This window comes from Leiobunum rupestre, chromosome 2 (assembly GCF_980474605.1).
Source record: "Leiobunum rupestre chromosome 2, qqLeiRupe1.1.hap1, whole genome shotgun sequence".
In the NCBI taxonomy this organism is placed as follows: domain Eukaryota; kingdom Metazoa; phylum Arthropoda; class Arachnida; order Opiliones; family Sclerosomatidae; genus Leiobunum; species Leiobunum rupestre.
In genome coordinates this window covers 71,899,229-71,909,984 of record NC_143385.1, presented here as the reverse complement: position 1 = coordinate 71,909,984, position 10,756 = coordinate 71,899,229, and the positions used below count along the sequence as shown (strand labels likewise).

The 10,756-nt window shown below is 33.5% G+C and overlaps 1 protein-coding gene across 1 annotated transcript in view; it reads right to left on the bottom strand.

The window, feature by feature from the left end:
• Positions 1-1,067, bottom strand: part of LOC149958950 (uncharacterized) — an 18,355-nt gene extending 17,288 nt beyond the window's left edge. Inside the window, exon 1 of the mRNA XM_090165098.1 lies at positions 932-1,067. The gene's annotated coding sequence lies outside the window, so the exon portion shown is untranslated. The remainder of the gene's footprint in view (positions 1-931) is intronic.
• Positions 1,068-10,756: the final 9,689 nt, after the last annotated feature.

Genomic DNA, 10,756 nt, shown 5'->3' with positions numbered 1-10,756 from the left:
AAACGTTTGTTCTGGAATAATTACCACTACAAACGTTAGTTTTAGAATAATTACAACAACCAACGTTAGTTTTAGATTAATTACCACTAGCAACGTTAGTTTTAGATTAATTACCACTAGCAACGTTAGTTTTAGAATAATTACCACTACAAACGTTAGTTTTATGAAAATTTTGAATAATTACCACTGCAAACGTTAGTTTTATGAAAATTTTGAATAATTACCACTACAAACGTTAGTTTTATGAAAATTTTGAATTATTACCACTACAAATGCTAGTTCTAGAATAATTACATCTACAAACGTTTGTTCTGGAATAATTACCACTACAAACGTTAGTTTTAGAATAATTACAACAACCAACGTTAGTTTTAGATTAATTACCACTAGCAACGTTAGTTTTAGATTAATTACCACTACAAACGTTAGTTTAAAAAAGAAATTACAACTACAAAAGTAAGTAAGCCCCAACTACTAAAGGTAGTTGTACAAAAGCACCAACTACAAAAGTTAGTTTTAGAAAAGCACCAACAACAAAAGTTAGTTTTAGAAAAGCACCAACTACAAAAGTAGGTTTCAGAAAAGCACCAACTACAAAAGGGAAAAAGCTACAAACATAAATAAATATAATAAATAAATATCAATTAAAATATTAATGAAATGAAATAATCCATGAAGTAGCAGTCTGTTTTCATGATTATTTGAATTTGTAAATTTACCATGCAACGAAATTTTTACATTTATAACGAGGAATATAAATTTAGACGATCAAAAGCTTTATATAATTCAAATTACATTTTTGGAATTACAAACAGTTACAATTTCGTACTATTATTATTTATAAATGTCGAATCAACATTTCTACTTTAGACCAACCTTAGTTTAAGGTTCTACTCTATCAAATAATTTAAAAAATTCGTTTAAAACGTACCAAAATTCCCAAATGTAGTCGAGAGCTAAGTGTCGAAACTCGTAAATACGCAACATAACCAGAATAAATTCTTACGCGCCTAATCGTACCACACAACTGCCGCGCAATTGACGAAGCATTCTTTTCGAACTGTACTCTGTCACGCCAAAGGAAAAATTGTGGAATATAAATTTCCTCACGGAGATATGTTTGGACTAGTCACTTCCGGTAATGAGATGGCTTAAGGGGGCCGTTCATTAATTAGGTAAGCCACTAAGATGGAGGTTGGGTTACTAAAATATGTGGCTTTACTGAAATATCTGACGTCGCTGAATCTAGGTGACGCCATTGTAATAAGTGTCGTCACTGAAATACGTAACAACGCTGAATCTAGAAGACATTTTTGTAATAGGTGACGTCACTGATGTATGTGACGTTGCTAAATCGAGTAGACGTTTTTGTAAAAGGTGACGTCACTGAAATAGTGACGTTGCTAAATCGAGTAGACGTTTTTGTAATAGGTGACGTCACTGATGTATGTGACGTTGCTAAATCGAGTAGACGTTTTTGTAATAGGTGACGTCGCTGAATCTAGGACTCTAGGTGCCGCCATTGTAATAGGTGACGTCACTGAAATATGTGACGTCACTGAATTAAGGTGACGCCATTGTAATAGGTGACGTCACTGAAATATGTGACGTCGCTGAATTAAGGTGACGCCATTGTAATAGGTGACGTCACTGAAATATGTGACGTCACTGAATTAAGGTGACGCCATTGTAATAGGTGACGTCACTGAAATATGTGACGTCGCTGAATTAAGGTGACGCCATTGTAATAGGTGACGTCACTGAAATATGTGACGTCGCTGAATTAAGGTGACGCCATTGTAATAGGTGACGTCACTGAAATATGTGACGTCACTGAATTAAGGTGACGCCATTGTAATAGGTGACGTCACTGAAATATGTGACGTCTCTGAATTAAGGTGACGCCATTGTAATAGGTGACGTCACTGAAATATGTGACGTCGCTGAATTAAGGTGACGCCATTGTAATAGATGACGTCACTGAAATATGTGACGTCGCTGAATTAAGGTGACGCCATTGTAATAGGTGACGTCACTGAAATATGTGACGTCGCTGAATTAAGGTGACGCCATTGTAATAGGTGACGTCACTGAAATATGTGACGTCGCTGAATTAAGGTGACGCCATTGTAATAGGTGACGTCACTGAAATATGTGACGTCGCTGAATTAAGGTGACGCCATTGTAATAGGTGACGTCACTGAAATATGTGACGTCGCTGAATTAAGGTGACGCCATTGTAATAGGTGACGTCACTGAAATATGTGACGTCGCTGAATTAAGGTGACGCCATTGTAATAGGTGACGTCACTGAAATATGTGACGTCGCTGAATTAAGGTGACGCCATTGTAATAGGTGACGTCACTGAAATATGTGACGTCGCTGAATTAAGGTGACGCCATTGTAATAGGTGACGTCACTGAAATATGTGACGTCGCTGAATTAAGGTGACGCCATTGTAATAGGTGACGACACTGAAATATGTGACGTCGCTGAATTAAGGTGACGCCATTGTAATAGGTGAGGTCACTGAAATATGTGACGTCGCTGAATTAAGGTGACGCCATTGTAATAGGTGACGACACTGAAATATGTGACGTCGCTGAATTAAGGTGACGCCATTGTAATAGGTGACGTCACTGAAATATGTGACGTCGCTGAATTAAGGTGACGCCATTGTAATAGGTGACGACACTGAAATATGTGACGTCGCTGAATTAAGGTGACGCCATTGTAATAGGTGACGACACTGAAATATGTGACGTCTCTGAATTAAGGTGACGCCATTGTAATAGGTGACGTCACTGAAATATGTGACGTCGCTGAATTAAGGTGACGCCATTGTAATAGGTGACGTCACTGAAATAATAACGTCACTGAATTTTGGTGAAGATGGCGCTACCCAACACTAGGGGTCTTTGCCGCTTCTTTTTTATAACGACACGCGACCCACGCTTGCTGTCACGTGAGCCGCGTTCGCACTAGACACTTTGGAAACGTTTTAAAACGATTTCGAAAGATCAAATAAAACATTTTCGACGACAACTGTATTTATAGGCATACGATAAATAAATTCGACACCAAAATTTAGCAATTTGATCTTTCGAAACTGTTTTAAAACGTTACCAAAGTGTCTAGTGTGAACACAGTTGTGTTAAGTGTAATTTGACACCGAACCCATGACGCGTGCCGTTATTTAATAAAAGCGGGAAAGTTCCCTAGTGTTGTTTAGCGCCATTTTAAGCATGGCGGGAGTTTTGGGAACCAATGAGAAACAAGGTTGATTTTATTTGCTTACTGCAACGCTAAGGAATCGACACTCACGTGTAGATATAATTTTTTTAATATTTATGGTTAATTTTCTCACGGCCAACTTTGATCTCGCGCTATAGCGGCCAAACCATTCGTTGAAGTTTCTACTAGCAAAAGATATCTGTATGAAATGAGCGCTCGTAGCGGAATATTATTTTTAGAATAGTTTTTGCATTGAAACAATATAAAAAACTGTGTGTGTTCAGCGCCACGCTCGTTACAGCGGAAAAATCCAGGCTCACGGAATTTCGGCGAATGGGTTGGCCGCTATAGCGTATTTGTGACGTAAAAAATAGGATGGGAGGGGCGTGTGTCGAAATATTCGACTTTGTTTACGTAATTTGTGAACGACCCCTGACGCCATTTGGAAGCAACAGTTTTTTGTTATATCCAAAATAACACGTACGCCTCCCCAACCGAATACAAAGGAATGACATTACTAATAAAATGTACCCCAGTACAGTTGTTCTTTTACAGACGCCAAATTGGCATTAACTAACCGTCAAGTTTTCAGCTACGATTGGTTGAAATATGACCCCCGCCAACAGCCCCGCCGTTGCAGGTGTTTTGCGAGGCGATAGCTGGTCGAAAAATAAACTCATATTCAGCGGATCATATTAAAAATTATCGTAACGTCCATTGTTATTGACGCACGGTTGCTAGGATGCTGAATTGTGATACCGACGCGACGGCTAGTAGCCGATCTTACGCCGGGATTTGCATAGCCATATTGTATTATTGCGTTTCTATATAATAATATTTCATATTATATATTACACTACATTAAATTATATTATATTGTACTGCATTGCATTGCATTATATTATGTTATGTAATGTTATGTTATGTTATATATTATATCACAATATTATACTATGTTATGTTATATATTATATCACAATATTATACTATGTTATGTTATATATTATATTATGTTATGTTATATATTATATTATATTATGTTATGTTATATATTATGTTATGTTATATATTATATTATATTATGTTATGTTATATATTATGTTATGTTATATATTATATTATATTATGTTATGTTATATATTATATTATATTATATTATATTATGTTATGTTATGTTATATATTATCTTACATTATATTATGTTATGTTATATATTATGTTATGTTATATATTATATTATATTATATTATATTATATTATATTATATATTATGTTATATATTATATTATGCTATGTTATATATTATATTATATTATATTATATTATATATTATATTATATTATGTTATATATTATATTATGTTATGTTATATATTATATGATATGATATGATATAATATGCTATGCTATGCTATAATAATCAGCTAGGCTAATACCCAAGGCACCACCTTAAGCCTAAGTCATCATGCGACTTTTACAATGCGTAGGAGGGTGGTGGCAAGACCTGCATGCCACGCGTTCAAGCAAACAGCTCCCTACACTAACTATTACCGTTAACCTCAACAAGTGTTTGTGGAAGGGGAAACCGAAGATGCTATGCTATGGTATGGTATGCTATGATATGCCATGATACACCATGATATGCCATTCCATGCTATTCTATGCTATGTCAGGCCATTCCGTGCTATTCCGTGCCATTCCATGCTATTCCATGCTATTCCATGCTATTAAATGCTATTCCATGCTATTCCATGCTATTCCATGGAAACATCTATTGAATTACGTTATAATATTATATTATATTATATAACATTATTTTACATTACATTACATTACATTAGATTACAGTACATTACAATACATTACACTGCAATACACTACACTACACTGCAATATACTGCAATACACTACACTGCAATATACTGCAATACACTACACGACACTATATTGCACTACACTACACTACACTATATTACACTACACTACACTATATTACAATACAACACTATATTACACTACACTACACTATATTATTATTATTAAATTATTATTATTTATTTTATTTTTTTGCTAAGTGGTGCTCCAAAAATAATTTACCAATCAATCCCCTTAAATCTGTGTTAATCTCTTTTAGTAGGAAAACGGAAATAATTCGGTACTTTTACAAAATTAACGGTGACACCGTCCCACGCCAGGACTCGGTTAAAGACCTCGGAGTGTACCTCGACCAAGGACTATACTTTAGAAAACATATTCAATACACTGTCAAAAAATTAATTCTAAATTCCACTATATTTTACTGTATAAAAGTCTTATCTTCTCGAAGGTCATGTACGGCTCTTTGGCCTGGGGAGGCTGTAGCACTTATCTTTTATTAAGTATCGAAGCTATTCAAAAGAAGTTTATCGAATATCTGCATACTAACTTCACTAAAAGTCATATTTACAATTATAATCTATTATTAGAAGACCTAAACATGGAAAAACTCAATGTAACTCGAGAGAAATCCGAGATTATCTTCCTATATAAATTGTTCCATAACTCAATCCCAAGTGAAGACTTACTGTATAATATCAATTTTACCGTCCCAAATTATTCTATTAGAAACGTAAATCTATTTAAAACTATTAAAAGCCCCTTAAATCCTATCTCTAGAATCTTAAAAACTTCGAACAAATACGGTAGAGATATTGATCTGTTCAGCTGTACAATAAGAGACATAAAAAATCTCCAACCTCACTAGCTTTAAGACACTCTCTAAACATTTGTAACTATTGTATATATTTTCATTCTAATTGTGTTTATAAAATCTTTTAACCTTCTCGTTTTTTCCTTATTTATTTTTCTTACATTGTGTATCAACTTGCTGATGCTGTAACTAGCATTGTTTTGGTGCACATTAAATTTAATTTCATTTCATTACAATACAGTACAATTTAATACACTACACTACATTACATCACATGAAACGTGGCGCCATCCCTAGATTCGTTGCTGAACTATTTATTAGAAACGGTCGTCTGCTAAAAAGTGATGGCGGTAGTGTAAGGACCAAATTTCGTCTGCTATGAAAGGAAATGACTAGTGTTTCCAACGAACTCTCAGCTAACAGTTGCGTTCTCAGATCCACAATAATGTTTTAATTCAACTTCAGTTGAATGCTGAGATGATTTTGAACGTTGCACCCAATCTCCCTCACGTTATAGCAGTAAGATCCTTCTCCCTAAAACTGACGTGTTCGGAAAATTAGTGGGGGCCTGTTTCAATAACACTAGTGCTCAGTATTGGGAAATGGATACTTCTGTGGTAAGAATTATATTATATACTTCTGATATAATATAAAAACACGTATCGTAGTTTTTCAGTCAATACGTTGCCTATGAAACCAAATATTAATACACATTTATGCGTTGTTTGGTCATTTTGTACAGCCTCTGGGGAACCATTACTACAAACTACTTATTACCTTTAACCAGAAGTAGGGCCTATATAATATATATCGTGATGTAAAAATAAAACATAATTATATTTATGGTTAATGCAGAAAAATATTAACTTTATAATGTATTTAATAGAAGATTATAATATATTTCTTAAATACTATAAATGTTTTATTAATAATAAAATAATATTATTTATTATGGTGTATGGAGATAAATATTAACATTTTAACGTACCTCAAAACGAAAGTTTCTAGTATATATTTTAATTATTATTAATAATAAATGATATTTTTTATTTTGGGGTATGCAGATAAATTTTAACATTTTAACGTACATCAAAACGGATGTTTCTAGTATATATTTTAATTATTATTAATAATAATAATAAATTAGGTTATTTATTATGGTGTTATATTAACGTACCTAAAAGCATAAGTTTTTAGTATATATTTAAATTATTATTAACGATAAAAGTAATATTATTTATTATGGTGTATGCAGAAAAATATTAACGTACCTAAAAGCATAAGTTTTTAGTATATATTTAAATTATTATTAACGATAAAAGTAATATTATTTATTATGGTGTATGCAGAAAAATATTAACGTACCGAAAAGCATAAGTTTTTAGTATATATTTAAAATATTATTAACGATAAAAGTAATATTATTTATTATGGTGTATGCAGAAAAATTATAACGTACCTAAAAGCATAAGTTTTTAGTATATATTTAAATTATTATTAACGATAAAAGTAATATTATTTATTATGGTGTATGCAGAAAATTATTAACGTGCCTAAAAGCATAAGTTTTTAGTATATATTTAAAATATTATTAACGATAAAAGTAATATTATTTATTATGGTGTATGCAGAAAAATTATAACGTACCTAAAAGCATAAGTTTTTAGTATATATTTAAATTATTATTAACGATAAAAGTAATATTATTTATTATGGTGTATGCAGAAAATTATTAACGTGCCTAAAAGCATAAGTTTTTAGTATATATTTAAAATATTATTAACGATAAAAGTAATATTATTTATTATGGTGTATGCAGAAAAATATTAACGTACCTAAAAGCATAAGATTTAAGTTTATATTTTAATTATTATTAATGATAAAAGTAATGTTATTTATTAAGGTGAATGCCGGAAAATATTAAAATTTTAAGGTACCTAAAAGCAAACGTTTCTAGTATATATTTTAATTTTTATTATTAATAATAAATTATATTACTTATTATAGTGTATGCAGAAAAATATTCACTTTTAATGAATCTAAAAGCAGGAGTTCATAGATTGTAAATATACATATGAACGAGAAACCCTAAGTTACTATCGATTAAATATTTTTTAAGGAAACCTTTGTATGTTGTGGCATAACGATGTCTCAATGTTGTGCTATTATTCCATTTCCAATATTCTAGTCACCATATAATATATCGACTTTCTGTTTAGCTATTATGAGCTAAGCATAGTAAAATTGACGAACCAGACAATGAGGTGGTTGAAAGCATGTACCCGATGCGTCATGAACTACGTCATTGGGACGTTTACCACAAAGCGCCGCGAATATGCCGAAATTCTTAAGAATTTTCTAAGCAGTTAGTGGGTTATGAAATTTTTATGAAAATAATGAAGTTTAAACTAGTAGATAAGCTTTTGAACATTGTAAGTGCTAAAATTATAATTTTGTATACGCAAGTCCTAGATTCTTCGTGGATTTTCTGGCTATAAAGGTGTGTAATATTGAATTAAAGCAAAACTTAACTAAGGCTTAGTAATCATGGGTTAAACTATAAAGCCTGGAGAAAAAATTTAATCGATATACTTGGTTAGCATTGATTAACTTTTTAAGTTCTAAATGTTGATCTTGGTGGAAATTAGACAAGTGAAAGGAATAATAATAATAATAATCAGCTAGGCTAATACCCAAGGCCTAAGTCATCAAGCGACTCTTAAAGCCATTAATTCAGGTCAGGGGCGTAGGAACCGGGGGTGGGGGGCAATGCCCCTCCCTAGAATTTTGCTGGGAGGGGCAACTAATGTTATTGCCCACTTCTAGTCAGATTTCAGTATTTTCCCGCCAATTTACATAGCAGTAAAAAGTACACGTGCATTCGGAGAAGCTACTCTCCATTAAAAATTCAAAACCATTCTACAGACCCCTTTTCGTTTCTCTTTGCCCCCTCCAACTTCTAGAACATTCCTACGCCCCTGATTGCCACGCGAGCCAACAGCTCTCTGCACTCACTATTACCGTTAACCTCAACAAGTTCTTATGGAAGGTGGAACTCGGGGGGAAGCCCCTTAAACCAGTGGGGAGAGAACTTGCAAACTCAACGCAGAAGGAGTTGTTCCGAGTTTTCACCCAGTGCTACAAGCTGAGATCGAACCCGGCTGCTCTTGCTGCGAGGCGAAAGGGCTAACCACTCCGCGAAGACCTACCAATTGTTGACAGTAGCGATGCCTGGATTTTTTCTGGGTGGGGGGGGGGGGGGGTGTAATGATAAGCGAAAAACGTTTTAAAAAGGCTTCGGTTATGCTTATTTTCTTCTTCCCCTGCTCACGGGCGGATTTAGGCATGGTCTTTATGGTCTGCAGCCTAGGGCCCCGTTCAATCAAAGGGCCCCCGTCACGGCCCAAAAATAAATAAAAACAATTTAAATTAAAAATTAAAAAGGGGTATAAAAAAAGAAATTTTTTACAAAATGGCGAATGAGTTGGGTAGGCTCCTAACAGTGTAAGTCCAGGGCCCTTCTGCCTTCCTGGGTACGCCACTGATTGTTGAAGCTAGCTATACATACGGTAACAACTATAAGTATCATAAACGTGAAGGTAGCTTCATTTAAATTTCTTCTACCTGAAAGCATAAGTTAATGGGCGAAATACTATAAAGTCCATGCGGGCTAAAACGATGGTGACTTTGTAGAGAACCGCAGCGCCATCTATCCTAAGATTTACGAACTATTATTCGTTTAAATTTTGATCAATTCATCTAAATTATCTAATTATTATTATTATTATATAAAACATCTTGTAATTATGTATAAAAATTAATTTAAAATACAAATATCATTACTTATAAAGTCAAATTTACGAACAACGATGCGGAAAAACGGCTTAGCAGGCGACGCTCCACCAGCTTATTAGCTTCTCGGGTTCACCGCTGCGTGACTCTATGCAAATTGAAAAGGCTAATTGCTATAACAACATTTAAACTCTCTTATAACCGATTGACGCGCAACAAAATTTAGTATGCCGATAAACATTTTTTTCGAAAACATTTCTTGATAGAGACGCTAACGCCATCTTCGGAAGAAATTAATATTTATGTGTAAAATATAATGACATCGGAATTTATGGGTCTTAATGTGGCTATACTTTAAAGCCATTATAACGGAGCTAGCGCCATCTAGGGGTTTAGTCGACAAATACAATTTTTTTGTAGAAATGTTATGGAATTATATATTAATTATATTGTGGAATGATAGGCTCTGGTGAGCTTTCCGAAACCATTGCCAGAAAAAAAGACCAAAGGCGCACTGGTCTACTGGAAAACAGACAATTTTATTAAATACTGGGACCAGTTAATACTTTAGAAAACACTGAGAGGGTAAATTTCTCCGCGAGACCACTCAGACCAGTTTATTAATTAGAGGTTAAAAACGAATACGATTAAAAGTTAAAGGCCTAGTATTTCTTCTGCCTATTTTCCTTTAAGTTTTTTTCCCGCCGCGCAAATATCCTGGTGGTAGGCCAACCGCAAAACACGTTGGCCTACCACCAGGATATTTGCGCGGCGGGAAGAAAACTTAAAGGAAAACAGGTAGAAGAAATCCTAGACCTTTAAGCCTTCTAAATATATATTTATTTTATTAGTGATAAAAATACTACACTTAAATTTATTCAATCCAATAAAATTATTTTATACGAAATCGTCCATTTTGTTGACGCGAAAATATACTACACTTTGATCTTAGCAAAAAGAAACTTACTATCCAAATTTTCCAATAAAATATTATATACTAACAATGTAAGTCGTCCATTTTGTTGGCGCCAATATATACTA